Source organism: Mastomys coucha, unplaced genomic scaffold (genome assembly GCF_008632895.1).
Source record: "Mastomys coucha isolate ucsf_1 unplaced genomic scaffold, UCSF_Mcou_1 pScaffold22, whole genome shotgun sequence".
In the NCBI taxonomy this organism is placed as follows: domain Eukaryota; kingdom Metazoa; phylum Chordata; class Mammalia; order Rodentia; family Muridae; genus Mastomys; species Mastomys coucha.
This window is the reverse complement of record NW_022196905.1, coordinates 98,870,514-98,882,736: the sequence shown is the minus strand read 5'-3', so window position 1 is coordinate 98,882,736 and position 12,223 is coordinate 98,870,514. Positions and strand designations below refer to the sequence as shown.

The following is a 12,223-nucleotide window of genomic DNA, read 5'->3' as shown; positions in this document are numbered from 1 at the left end:
CCCTGTTCAGGAGCTGGCAACCAAGCTGTCCTAGAGCATTGGTGGTGATTCAGTCTGCAAGGGTAGACACACTCACGGGCATTGACAGAGAAGTGTGGGCAAACGGCGGTGACTCAGAACTGGACTTAGAATAAACATGTCTAACCAGCTGTTCCACATGAACAGTGGCACCAACACGAATGGGGAAGTCTCACAGGCCCCACCACTAGATGGAGAACTGTAGGCAACTAATGACAGCTGAGGGAGAGAGGGTCTTCCTTAGGGACGAGCACCACAAGTTTTTTCCAATTTGTTTTCTGATATGCCGATCCTGAAAATGCACATAGGGTTCAGCAGGTCACACTGTCTATTTGTGTGTACATGTCCTTGTGACAATGATGAAAGCAAATGGCGTTCTAACCTTCTTCCTCCTGTGCTGTCTGTCACATTTACAAGTCACTCTTCAACTTCTTCTCTGACTACAGGCTCCCGCAGCACTGGACGAAAGGACAAGCTCAGCTTTCATGCGGTGACTAACATAGGGTTGTAGTGTATAGTTTTACGCTCTACCCACCTTTGCTCCAGGAAGTAGTCATGCTACCAGGCCCCTCCCAGCTTCCCTTGAATCAGCAGATAAAACACACAAACACACAGTTGCTCAATTACAACTTGCCTTCTTGACACAGTTGCGGGGTGCTACAGTCTCCCACCAGGAAAAGTGTGCCCTTACCAACTTCTTATCTGTGTCTCCCCCACCTGCCCTACTCTTTAGTTGCTAAACTCCCCTGACCACCTGCCTGTCAGATGGCCTGTGTGGCCACTCCGTTTTGAGATTTCACATGGTTGCCTGGTTCTCCCCTCTCCAAAGCATGGAGAACTGTGTTTTCCTTCCTTGCATCTCCCTGCCTGCCTCCCGGGACCTGGAAGTCCTGCCTGTCCCTTCCTCTCAGCAATTGGCTGAGATCAAGAACTAACTGGGGAACAAGACCTCAACACCAGAACTGCCCTCTATGTATAACCTCAAATATTTATCCCACACATGAATAACTGAATTCATCTGTGTCTTAACACCCTTCCCCTCCAACCTCTCTTTGGCTATAATCTAGGGTGCTCAGTATTCAGAAGTCATCTACAAGTAGGACCTCTCGGCTCCCGGTCCCCAGGAAAGAGCCTACTCTGTCTCTTCTTGGGTTGTGGTTAGAGAGGATCACCCTCGTGTTCCTGGGGTACTTTTCTGTGAAGCTGAAAATGTTTGGTGTTCATCACCCCTCCTTTTCTTGTCACTGCCTGTGGCTTTAAATTAAGGTGCTGCAGCTAGAGCAAGCCAAAGGGAAGAGATAACAGTTTCCTTAGGAGAGCTCTACTCAATTAATACCAAGCAGACCTCTTGCTTTCTGGGGCTGCGGGGCGTGGGGGACTCTCACCTGGAATTTCACTCAGTTTGACAAAGTAAACCTACCCTGTCATAGCAGAACAGACATGTACACCTGACAGGGAGCCTGTGCTGTGTGTGTGTGAGTGTGTGTGTGTGTGTGTGTGTGTGTGCATACGTAAGTGTGTGTGAATGCATGTGTGCTCGTGCATGTGTGTGATTGTATGTGCACGTATGTTTGCATATGCATATTTGTATGTGAACTTGATACAAACTGGAGTTATCTGGGAAGAGAGAGTCTCAGTTGAAGAATTGCCTGTCAGGCTGGCCTATAGGTTTGTCTGTAGAACACTTTCTTGGCTGATGGTTGCAGTGGAAAGGCCCACCTCACTGTGGGCAGTGCCGTCCCTATGCATGTAGTCCTGGGTTCTATAAGAGAACAAACATCACAAAGCATAGAGAGCCAGCCAGTAAGCAGTGTCCCTCTATGGCCTCTGCACCAGTTCCTGCCTCCAGGTTCCTACCATAGGTTCTGGCCCCAACTTCCCTCAATGATGATAAACCCTTTCCTCTCCAAGTTGCTTTTGCTCATAGTATTTATCAAAGCAAGAGAGAGGAAATGAGGTCCGAGCCCAAAGGAATTTCAAAGCCATCGTTTTGTAAGATACTGGAGGCAATATTTTTACATTTAACCTTTCCATTTATTTTTATTTTCCCACTACAATTTTTCTTTAAATTGTCCTATCCAGTCATATCCAAAGAAGAGTGAATCTGCAGACCTTGGTAAGGGAGGTCCCCAGCCTGGCACTTATTTCACAGTTCCCATCCTGCCAACACGATGCTCAGGGCTCACAATGTGCCAGGAATTGTGCTTGCTTGCTCTCCTGGCTGAAGGATTCTTACCACACTCCAGCAGGAATAGCTCATTCCTTGGCTGGCTACTCTGGGGATACAAGTGGATGGTGTGCCAGACCTCCCTCGTCTGAGGGCCATTCCGGAACAACTGGAGCAAAAGACATCCTCTCACATCATCCCTTGGCACACACTGGTGTGTGTGCAGGTACTTTTATGCCTTGGTAAGAGATAGGATTTCAGAAGGGCACCACACCGCTTTACATCATCATCATAATCACACAAACTGACAGGACAGTAAAGTTTCAACTCCAATTTGGTTAGCAGTCAAGGAAGATAACACGGTGTGAACAACTCCTAGGAATGAGGCTGTAATTGTTTTGTTAGAGCCACACATTACTCTTCTTGCTAAGAAAGTAGTCTGGAACAAGACAGCCTGTTGAGCTTGCTCAATTCGAAACACAAAACCTCATTACAAGATCTGTCTCTGCGAGAAGGGAACTAATTGTGTGTGTGTTTGTTTGTATTTGTGTGTATGATTGATTGTGTGTGTATTTGTGTATATGTGATTGTGTGTGTGTTTATGTGTTTGTGTGTGTATGTATGTGTGATTGTGTGTATATGTGTTCGTGTGTGTGTGTTTATGTGTATTTGTGTGTGTGATTGTGTGTGTTTATGTGTGTTTGTGTGTGTAGATGTTTGTGTGTGTGTATGTATGTGTTTATGTGTATGTTTGTGAGTGTTTATGTGTGTATGTTTGTGAGTGTTTGTATGTATATAAATGTACTTGTGTGTTTGTGTATATGTATTTGTGTTTTTTGTATTTATGTGTGTGTTTGTGTGTATATTTGTCTGTATGTGCATGTGTTTGTGTGTGTTGTATGTGTGTGTTTGTATATATGTGTTTATGTGTGTGTTTATGTTTACGTGTGTTTGTATGTATATGCTTATCTGTATGTGTGTGTGTGATTGTGTGAGTGTGCACATGTGCATTTGTATCTTCATGTGTGTGTTCCTTCCTCACTGTGCATGATTCTGGGATAAATGTTTCAACTGTACTTTTGTAACTATTTATAAGCATGACAACATGCACGCTGGGCTTCCTTACCCTGCACCACTACATTTAACTGCTTATGTTTGTAGGAAACACAGCAAAAAAAAAAAAACAACCAAACAAACAAACAAAAACAAAAACAAAAAAAACAAAACAAAAAAACCCAGTTGAACAGACATTTTGGAAACCTTGAGCTACACTATTAAGATCAGAATCATTGCCAGGCTAAAAATGCAAATCTCTGCCCCAGATTTCCTCTTGTTTAGTCTCCAGGACATCTAGTGGTAAACCGAGCACTAGCAGCAGCTCTGTGAGCTTTTCCATCCCCACTTCCTCTTTATGCCAAGCCTGACTTTTTTTTTTTTTATTGCACGCTGAGAAAAGAGAAAACTGACCATCTGTCCCAACTGCAAAATGTTTTGTGAGAAACAAGCAAGGCATAAGCTGATATTTGGATGCAAGCACTCAAAGGGTGTGGCTGTAAGCTAAGGGAAAGATCTCAAAAGAAATGTGAGCACAAACTCTATGCCATCATACACCAGACAACACACACCAGACAACACACACCAGACAACACACACCAGACAACGTTTGTCCCGCAGAGGCAACTCCTCTTCCCTGGACAATTGAAGACTCATGGAGAGTTCTCATTTTAAAATTGTGAGTTCTGTTTGCAAAACTTTCTATTCCTACCTAGGCAGGGTTATTAGTATAAATTAATGAATGCATTTTATAGAACAATTACCAGTTGTTTAAGCTTTTCCCCCAATTATCCTTGGGTGTACACTTCCAATATGAGATAGGTAGACAAGTGTAGGAATTCTACAAAATAGGTAATGTGGTCCGGCCACAAGATCTAAAGGGCAGATATACTCCTCGGTATAAATTTCAAGAGTTGGACTCCCGAATCAATTTCAAAGATCAATATGATTACATACTTTGAATAGCTTTCCCAGCTAATATTTAAAATAATTATGGACACAAACTCATTTGCTGTGGGTGGCTATTAGTAGTTTAATTAGGTAGTAATGAACGAGATGCCATAGGTTAGCATGGAGTTAGCACAGTAGGACGTGCTTCAGCATGAAGCACACTTGAGTGTTAAAAATTTAATCTTTATGTGAGAATGTGCATGGGCATACCGTGTTAATTATTGTGGAAGGATTCTTTCTACTTCTGAACGCTAACAAGTGGGCGTTTCTGAAACCTAGGATGTTCTGCAGCTGTCTGTGGATTACTTTGATGATGTCTATAAACCATGAAAATTATACAGTATATAGTGTATACATGCATACATACATACATTTATACGGCAAATCCATTGAACACACTGTAATGTGGGACAGTAAGCAAGGTGGAGATTCTTTTTCAATTTTAGTTTAAGGCAAACGTTTTACATTTCTGTATTAAAAGTGTCTACCCATCACCAATGCTGGCTTTTCAATTTTTGTTTCTTCATTGCTGGAGAAGAGAAACTTGTGCTTGGTACCAGCTCCTACGGTTAAGCTAGTGACATTGCATCACTGCTGGAGAGATACATCCCTGAGCTGTTAAATTAGTATGCAAATCCAGTTGATTGCAGGTGAGCTGATGTGAAAAACAGAGATGGACTGGGCCCAGCTGCATTTATCATGGCTCTCAGAACCTGACCAGACGTCCTCGAGGGGAGGTGCTATTACACTTATTCCCCACCCTAACTCCACTGTATTAGGTACTCGTCTATCACTGTGGTAAAGCACCATGACCGAGAACTTTATTCAGCTCATGATTCCAAAGGGACTGGAGTCCATCCATCACAGTGGGAAGGCATCAGCAAACAGCACAGCAATGGGAGCAGGAAGCAGAGAGCTCACTCCCACTGATGCATTTCCTCTAGCAAGGCTACAACATCCATGCCTCCCCCAAACAGTGCCACCTACTGGTGAACAAGTGTTCAAACACACAAGACCATGGTGAGGGGGAGGCATTTCTCATTCAAACTACTATACCATCTTCCAAATTCACATGTTGATACCCAAAGCCCCAAATGTAACTGTATTTGGAGAGAGGCACTTAATTAAAAGCACTTAATTAAGGTTGGATGAGGACATAAAGATAGGGTCCTGATGTTCTTGTAAAGAGAGACAGAAAGTCAGAGCTGCTTACAAATAGAAGGATGGCTGCATGAGGATGCAGGGAGAAGACCTATGCCTACAAAGGCCTCTGGGGAAACCGTCTCCACTGGATTCTTCACCTTGCAACCCTAGCCTCCAGAGCTGTCGGAACACTGCACATATTTGGTTTTGAAGGCACTGTTCACTGCTTGTGGAATTCTGTCTTGTCAGCCTCCACGCAGTCCGCCAAGGAGTTCACCACTAACAGCCTGAGATATAGTGCTGACCCAGAGGAAGACCACAGAGCAAGTGGCACCAAGTCCCTCCTAACCATGATGGTATTTGCAGTTGACAGCTGGTGGGAGAGAGAAGATCTGTCCTTTCAATGGCGTGACATTGGATTTACCAACCTCACTCCAAGGCAGGCACCATGCTGGGGACTAGTTGGCTAACAAAAACAGACTCCATTTTTTTTTTATGCGCTTTTGTTATTTTGTTTCATTTTTTTTTTTTTAAGAGAGAGAACATGAAGTTGGGTGGGTAAGGAAGAGGAGGAGGATCTGGGAGCAGTCAGGGAAGGAAACGCGGATGATCTCTACTTACTCATTTAAAAAAGAAGAAGGAAAAGCCACAGAATAGGAACTTTGATAAATAAATGAGCAATATTCCTCCTCACAACTTCTCCTTTCTCTCTGTATTCAGTGGGAATTTTGGAGCATTTTAAGTCAATAAACTTGGCACTTTACAATCCAATTTGTACATCTTCACTGGCCTTAAATTATTTTCTTTCCTAACACATTCCTTCATCTCATTCCAGGCATGTGGAACTCAGCATTCCAGATTCAACATAGTTTTGGACCCTGGTCCGACATAGCTTCGCACCCTGGTCCTGGCGCCTCTGTATAACCTGGGATGCCACTTTCTCTGGTGCTCATCAATTGCTAACTTTCAGCTCATTTTCATCTTTGAGGCATTTCCCACAGGGTTTGTTTCTCTTGTAACAGTTTGGGAAGTGGCTGGATTGAATATAACCATCAATAAGTGTTATCTGGCCTATGACTGAGTCTCATTGCATATCAAAGATTCCAAAAATGTATGACTTCTCTATTTTTTTTATTTTTCTATTCTTTTTAAAAGAATTTTTATTTCTTTGACATGTTTATCAGGCATGACTGAAATAAAAATGTAATTGAGTTGCATTATGGCTGTCATCATGGAAATGGGTTTAGTGGAAAACTGGCCAGATGTATGTATTATTATTATTTCTCCCCACTATTCAAACAGCGAGCAGTTGTCATTGATAAGACAAACAAGCCCAGAGAATCTGCTCAGAATGTTCAAAATACGCTATGTATTACAACATACCTGATCACAAGGTTCTGGAACACTTAGGAAATAGTCTGTGAACTTCTTGATTCCATCATACAAGACAAGGAGGAAGCCTCACCCCACCAATGAGATTGCTGCACCTTGAAGAAACCTTGCCTTCTGTCACCATGAACAGTCTTCCTCTAGAGGTCAAGTATGCCTGAGGCATATTATGCGACAGTGGCTTTGTCAAGCCAGCAACATCTGTGACAGACTGCCATTATCTAGCTGATGAAGATATATTTTGGAGTCTGGAAGCATCCCCTTTGCAGTGTCCCAGATACCAAAGCAAGCATCTCTGAGGATGATGACTCTCTGCACAGACACAGGGAAGTCTTGGTATAGGCTTTGATCCATCAGATTTGTAGATCTGAGCCAGGCAGTCAACAGGCCTTTGAATTCCCCTCCAGGTCCAGCTTTGCCTGCATCACCTGTTGGACAGATGTGGGCAAGATTAAGAGAGTGCATAGAACACAAGGATGTGGCCCCAGCAGTGGCATCAAATACCAGGCTTCCTGAAAAGCAGTATCCAAACTGGGTCTTCTGCTCCATATCACCTGGGAAGATCTGTTTGTATTTATCTCTGAAAGTGAAGTTGACAGCTCTGGTGGAGAAGTATCTGGTGACATTGGCCAGGTTACCACACCAGGACAGGGCTCCCTGCTCATATCTATGAACCACAGTCCATAATTGCCGTGTGTTGGTTATCTGGTAAGATTTGTTTGCTGGCATGTTGCACCTGCAGCAGCAGCTTGACCTGTTGGGTAGGGGTTACTACAACCTTGAAGATGGCTGTATACCCTCCACTTGCCAAGAAGTCCTTGGGAAGAACACAACAATATCTGCCATTTACAGAGAAGTATGGGACAGGGTGGCTGTGACAACTGACTTTGACTCCAAGTCCCTGGGCAGGTTGTTTTCCTTTTGAAATGATTCAGGATCATAGCAAATACATTACTGTATTTAATACTTCAAGCCCCAAGCACAGGAAGGAGCAGGTAGATAAATACACACACTTTATAAAATCATTGTGTCCTGAAAGTATTCTGTAACTACAAACCTAAGTGTTCTTGAGTCTACTGTAAGGAGACGTTATTCTGCTCAGTGAACCAAAATCTTCCCTTGTTCAAACACCAGCTCAATTGAATTGAGTTTACTGCATGAGACTTAATAGTCCAGGTTTTTCATAATGAGGTCTCCTAAATTGAAAATACTCTTTGAAATATTTCTAGAAGAAAAAAAATTATAATGGAGAATAAGTCTCAAGAGCATGATCAATAGGATTTTGAAAACATTGGGATAATTGGGAAAGTTAAATTTCAAATCATCTTTAATTAGAGACAATTAAAGATTTAACATGCATCCTTGAATCCTAGAGACCCACATACACATTCTACTTCAGGAAAATGTTTCACTCTTGATTAGTTGGTGTGCTTTTTAAAATAATAACATTTGAGCTGTGAAGATGGTTCAGTAGGCAAAGTGCTTGTCATGCAAATATGAAGACCTGAGACTGGATCCCCAGAACCTACATACAAAAGCCCAGCAGAGATGCGTACACCTTTTATCTCACCAATTGGAGGCAGAGTCAGGGGAATCCCTGATGCTTGATGGCCAGCTAGTCTAGCCAAATTTATGAGCTGCAGGTTCAGAGAGGGATCCAGTCTCAAAAAGTAGAGATTGAGGAGTAAGGAAGAGATCTGATCTTGACATCTGGCTTACAAACATACACACACACACACACACACACACACACACACACACACACACATGCACACACATGTTCACAGACTTTTATACCTCCCACAAGAACACATACAGTCACACAAAAATCAATAACACTTGTTTCCTACTTTCAATAAAGAAATAAAAATACAATACATAAGATATCGTCAGTATTTCACACAACATATAAATATAATATGAAGATATCTGAAATATTTCTGTCAGGTACCCAACATTTACTTCATGTACTTCATGTTTTTTATTGTATGTACTACTGAAATTATGTTAATTCTTTTCCAAATGAGTAAGTCTTGTTTGTTAGCTTATAGAAAACACTGAACTGTGTAAAACATACATGGAAACTCCATGACCATATTTAAAAAACGGTCACATGGGTCAAAGGAGAACACAGAATTGTAATGAACAATGACAGAGGGCACACTACAGAGGTGTGTGTCATGGGTGGCCCAGGGCACACTACAGAGGTTGTGTTGTTAGTGTCACAGGGCACCCAACAGAGGTACATGTCATCAGTGTCACAGGGCACACTGATGTGTGTGTTGTCAGTGTCACAAGTCACACTACAGAGGTGTGTGTCTTGGGTGGCCCAGGGCACACTACAGAGGTGTGTGTTGTCAGTGTCACAGGGCACCCTACAGAGGTAACATGTTGTCAGTGTCACTGAACCGTGAAGGGTCAGTTCTTACGTGGTGATTCATGATTTGCGCTGAGTTGCAGGCAGACCCCTCTTCCTCTGACTGAGTCTCACATCTCTGAGCTAAGAGCTCTCTGTTGTAGTGCATCAGTAACTTTGTGCTGTCCACAGAGTATTTTGCTGTTGAGTTTGATTTGGTTATAAGCTTTTGTTACAGAGGCTTCACACTGGTGATGGGCTTAATTTAACCCCTTGTTAGGATAAGCTTGGAAAGGTTTTCTTTGCAGTTTGGTAAAACAAACAAACAAACAAAACATTCAAAACAACAATAACAACAAAAACTAAACTATCCTCTTTAATATCGTACACAGGTTTGTTTCCACAACCAGGGAGCTCTGACAGCTCTAAAGTCTTGTCTTGACACAGATGCATTTTGAATCTAATGAATGCAAATGGTGTGTTCACATAGGAGGAAAACTGTCTGACTGGCTGTAGGGTAAGTCTGCACTATTCCTACTGAATCCATAGTCCATGCTTCATTCTTACGCTGGAGATGTATTTTTTAATTCAGTAACTTCTGAACTCTTTTCCAGAGTGCCTTGGTACGAATATTACAGTAATGAATGCCAATCAAGAACATGTGTGCATACTCACACATGCAACAGGTACACATGTATGCATGTAAGTGAGGTTACCCAGCCTGAAATGTTGGAACATTATGTATGATACTAATGTATGGAACATTAGTATGACACTAAATACCTGAGTCTTGGTATCTTGTTTTTCATTTATAAGCTAGGTCACGCTATATAAGTGACCTCACATTCCAAACTCCAGTTCAGTGCTGTGTGAAATTAGAATTGTGACCTTTATCTCAGATATATTCATTGTTAGAATGGTAGGAATTGAGTGGGATTTTTATCTGTGAAAAGTTTACATATGAAGCACTCACTCAATGTAAGTAATACTTGTTAATTCACTTTGATACAAATATAATGTGCCATCTTGAAAATATATATGGGACCTGGGTCTCATCAATTCTCCTTCAGATGCCTTATCCTAAAAGGACCAAAACTGAAAAGAGCTCTTGAGGAAACAGAGACTTCAATGCAATAGTAGTACCTGCCTGATATTGAATTCATATCAACGTGTTCAAGAAACATAAAATGAGCGCATAGCCCAGCCCAGGAGGAAGGAGAGCACACGGCTTCTTGAAGAAGAGGTTGCATGGGCTCTCAGAGTGAAATGGAGGCAGGAACTGTAGGAACTAAGGACAAGGAAGACTCAGGTTGTGTAGGAATCATTATGGATCTCTTTATCATTGGCCACTTTGAGGTAAGGAGAGTCATTGAGTGGCAAGAAAGAGCTGCTTGGCATGGACTCACCCTGAGAAGAGTGGGGATCATGGAGGGCTAAATGCAGCGGAGCTGCTGGAGCAGATTGCATTTTCCATCAAATCCTCTAATACTGTTGATAGGTGCAGGGGATAAGACACAAGGAAGAAATGTGTGGTCATAAAATAGGTCCATGACTTGGCCATGGCTTGGTTAACACTGAGGCTGGGTAATCCTTTTGTGTGAGAGACTGAGGGAGCTGCTCTGTGTGCTATGACTGCTCTTTACTATGATGAGTGAGTTATCTACTCACTGCTCATGAGTTTTACTCACCCTCTAACACCTGAGATGACAGTTCAATATGTCTTCTATGTTCCTAAATGCCTCATGAGGTGGGAGACACAATTGTCCTGGTAGAGAACCTCAAGTTTAGATGAAGTCATTATGTCACTCTCATAGGTAAGTGGCTTCAAGACTAAGGAAGGATGGACAGACTATAGAAGTTGTAGGAAGCAAAGCTGAGAGTTCCTAGTGATGGATCTGTTGGGAGGAGGAGAATGGGAGAGGAGTCTGAGAGCAGGGTAGGAACTTGGATTTGTCCACTGAGTGGTCTGAGCTAGGACTCTAGCTGAGACAGCTAATGAACAAGCATGGGTATAAGAGTGACCACAGCAGCAAAGGCATCCTTGGCATCCTTCCCTGTAGTCAGCACTGGTAGACCTGACAATATCAAAACCTCATAAATCTGGAGCAGAAGATAGAAAACTACTGGGGAAGAGGAAGAAGTAAAAAAGGAAAGAATACAACGGCTTAGTAGACAAGACAATATCAGCCTCTGAAAGGCTGCAGAATTACCAAGGGTCAGAGAACCAGTGAACAAGACACATTTACATAAACTTTCCTGCAAACAAGCTAAGCCACATCGCTATCACTGTCCACTGAGTCCTATTTATACTCTCTCCAAACATCACCTGTTTTCCACAAGTCTTGCCTCCGCACATGATTTCAACTCAGCAAACTCCCATGTGACTGTCTATCAGCTGACATCACTGCCAATTGGCCTGAATCCATGGAAGTGGATCGCCATGAAAATGGCAGACCAATACAGACATGTCTTTAATGAAGAGTTCTTTCACATGCTTGTTTTAGCAGAACATCCTTTAACTTGTGTCTACTTCAGCAAAAATGTTCCTTTACAGGTCTGCTATAGCAAAACACCATCTGACACAATGGACTTTACAAAGAAACCAGAAGTTTCCACTTCACTTTCCCATTTCAGCAGTGGGCTAGTAAACCATGAAAGCAGATCTGTACTGAGTGGAGAAAATGAAACGGTAGTGTACTGGATGTGAATTCAGACTTCAGTGCTAGACATTGGGTGAACGTGAATAAAAGCTACAGTGCTGGACATTGGATGAGTGTGAACTCAAGCTACAGTGCTAGACCATGGGTGAGTGTGAACTCAAGCTACAGTGCTAGACATTGGGTGAGTGTGAACTCAAGCTACAGTGCTGGACTGTGGGTTTTTGTTTTATGAGTTTAGCTGGGAAGAGGAAAGGTATGTTAATGGCAAGTATGAAGATCTTGATGGCTACACTTTTCTTAAGATATAAGAGTTTTAAAACTCATTTGGGAATTAAAAATTAAGGCTCATGTTAGGATAAAATGAGGAATGCCAGAATTGTGAGATTAATAGGAAGGGTTAGTGAGATAAAAGCCACAGGTGACACTTCCACAGGTGACAGGGTTTTTTTTGTTTTTTGTTTTTTGTTTTTGTTTTTGTTTGTTTTT

General features: G+C 42.3%; 1 long non-coding RNA gene and 1 pseudogene across 1 annotated transcript in view; one reads left to right on the top strand and one right to left on the bottom strand.

The window, feature by feature from the left end:
* Positions 1–6,907: 6,907 nt before the first annotated feature.
* On the bottom strand, positions 6,908–7,567 carry LOC116104616 (annotated as a pseudogene).
* Positions 7,568–7,570: 3 nt separating this feature from the next.
* The window catches only part of LOC116070770, a 29,581-nt gene continuing 24,928 nt past the window's right edge, over positions 7,571–12,223 (top strand). The window contains exons 1-3 of the long non-coding RNA XR_004110555.1: positions 7,571–7,716; positions 9,470–9,594; positions 9,692–9,779. This is a non-coding gene — a long non-coding RNA (uncharacterized LOC116070770). The remainder of the gene's footprint in view (positions 7,717–9,469; positions 9,595–9,691; positions 9,780–12,223) is intronic.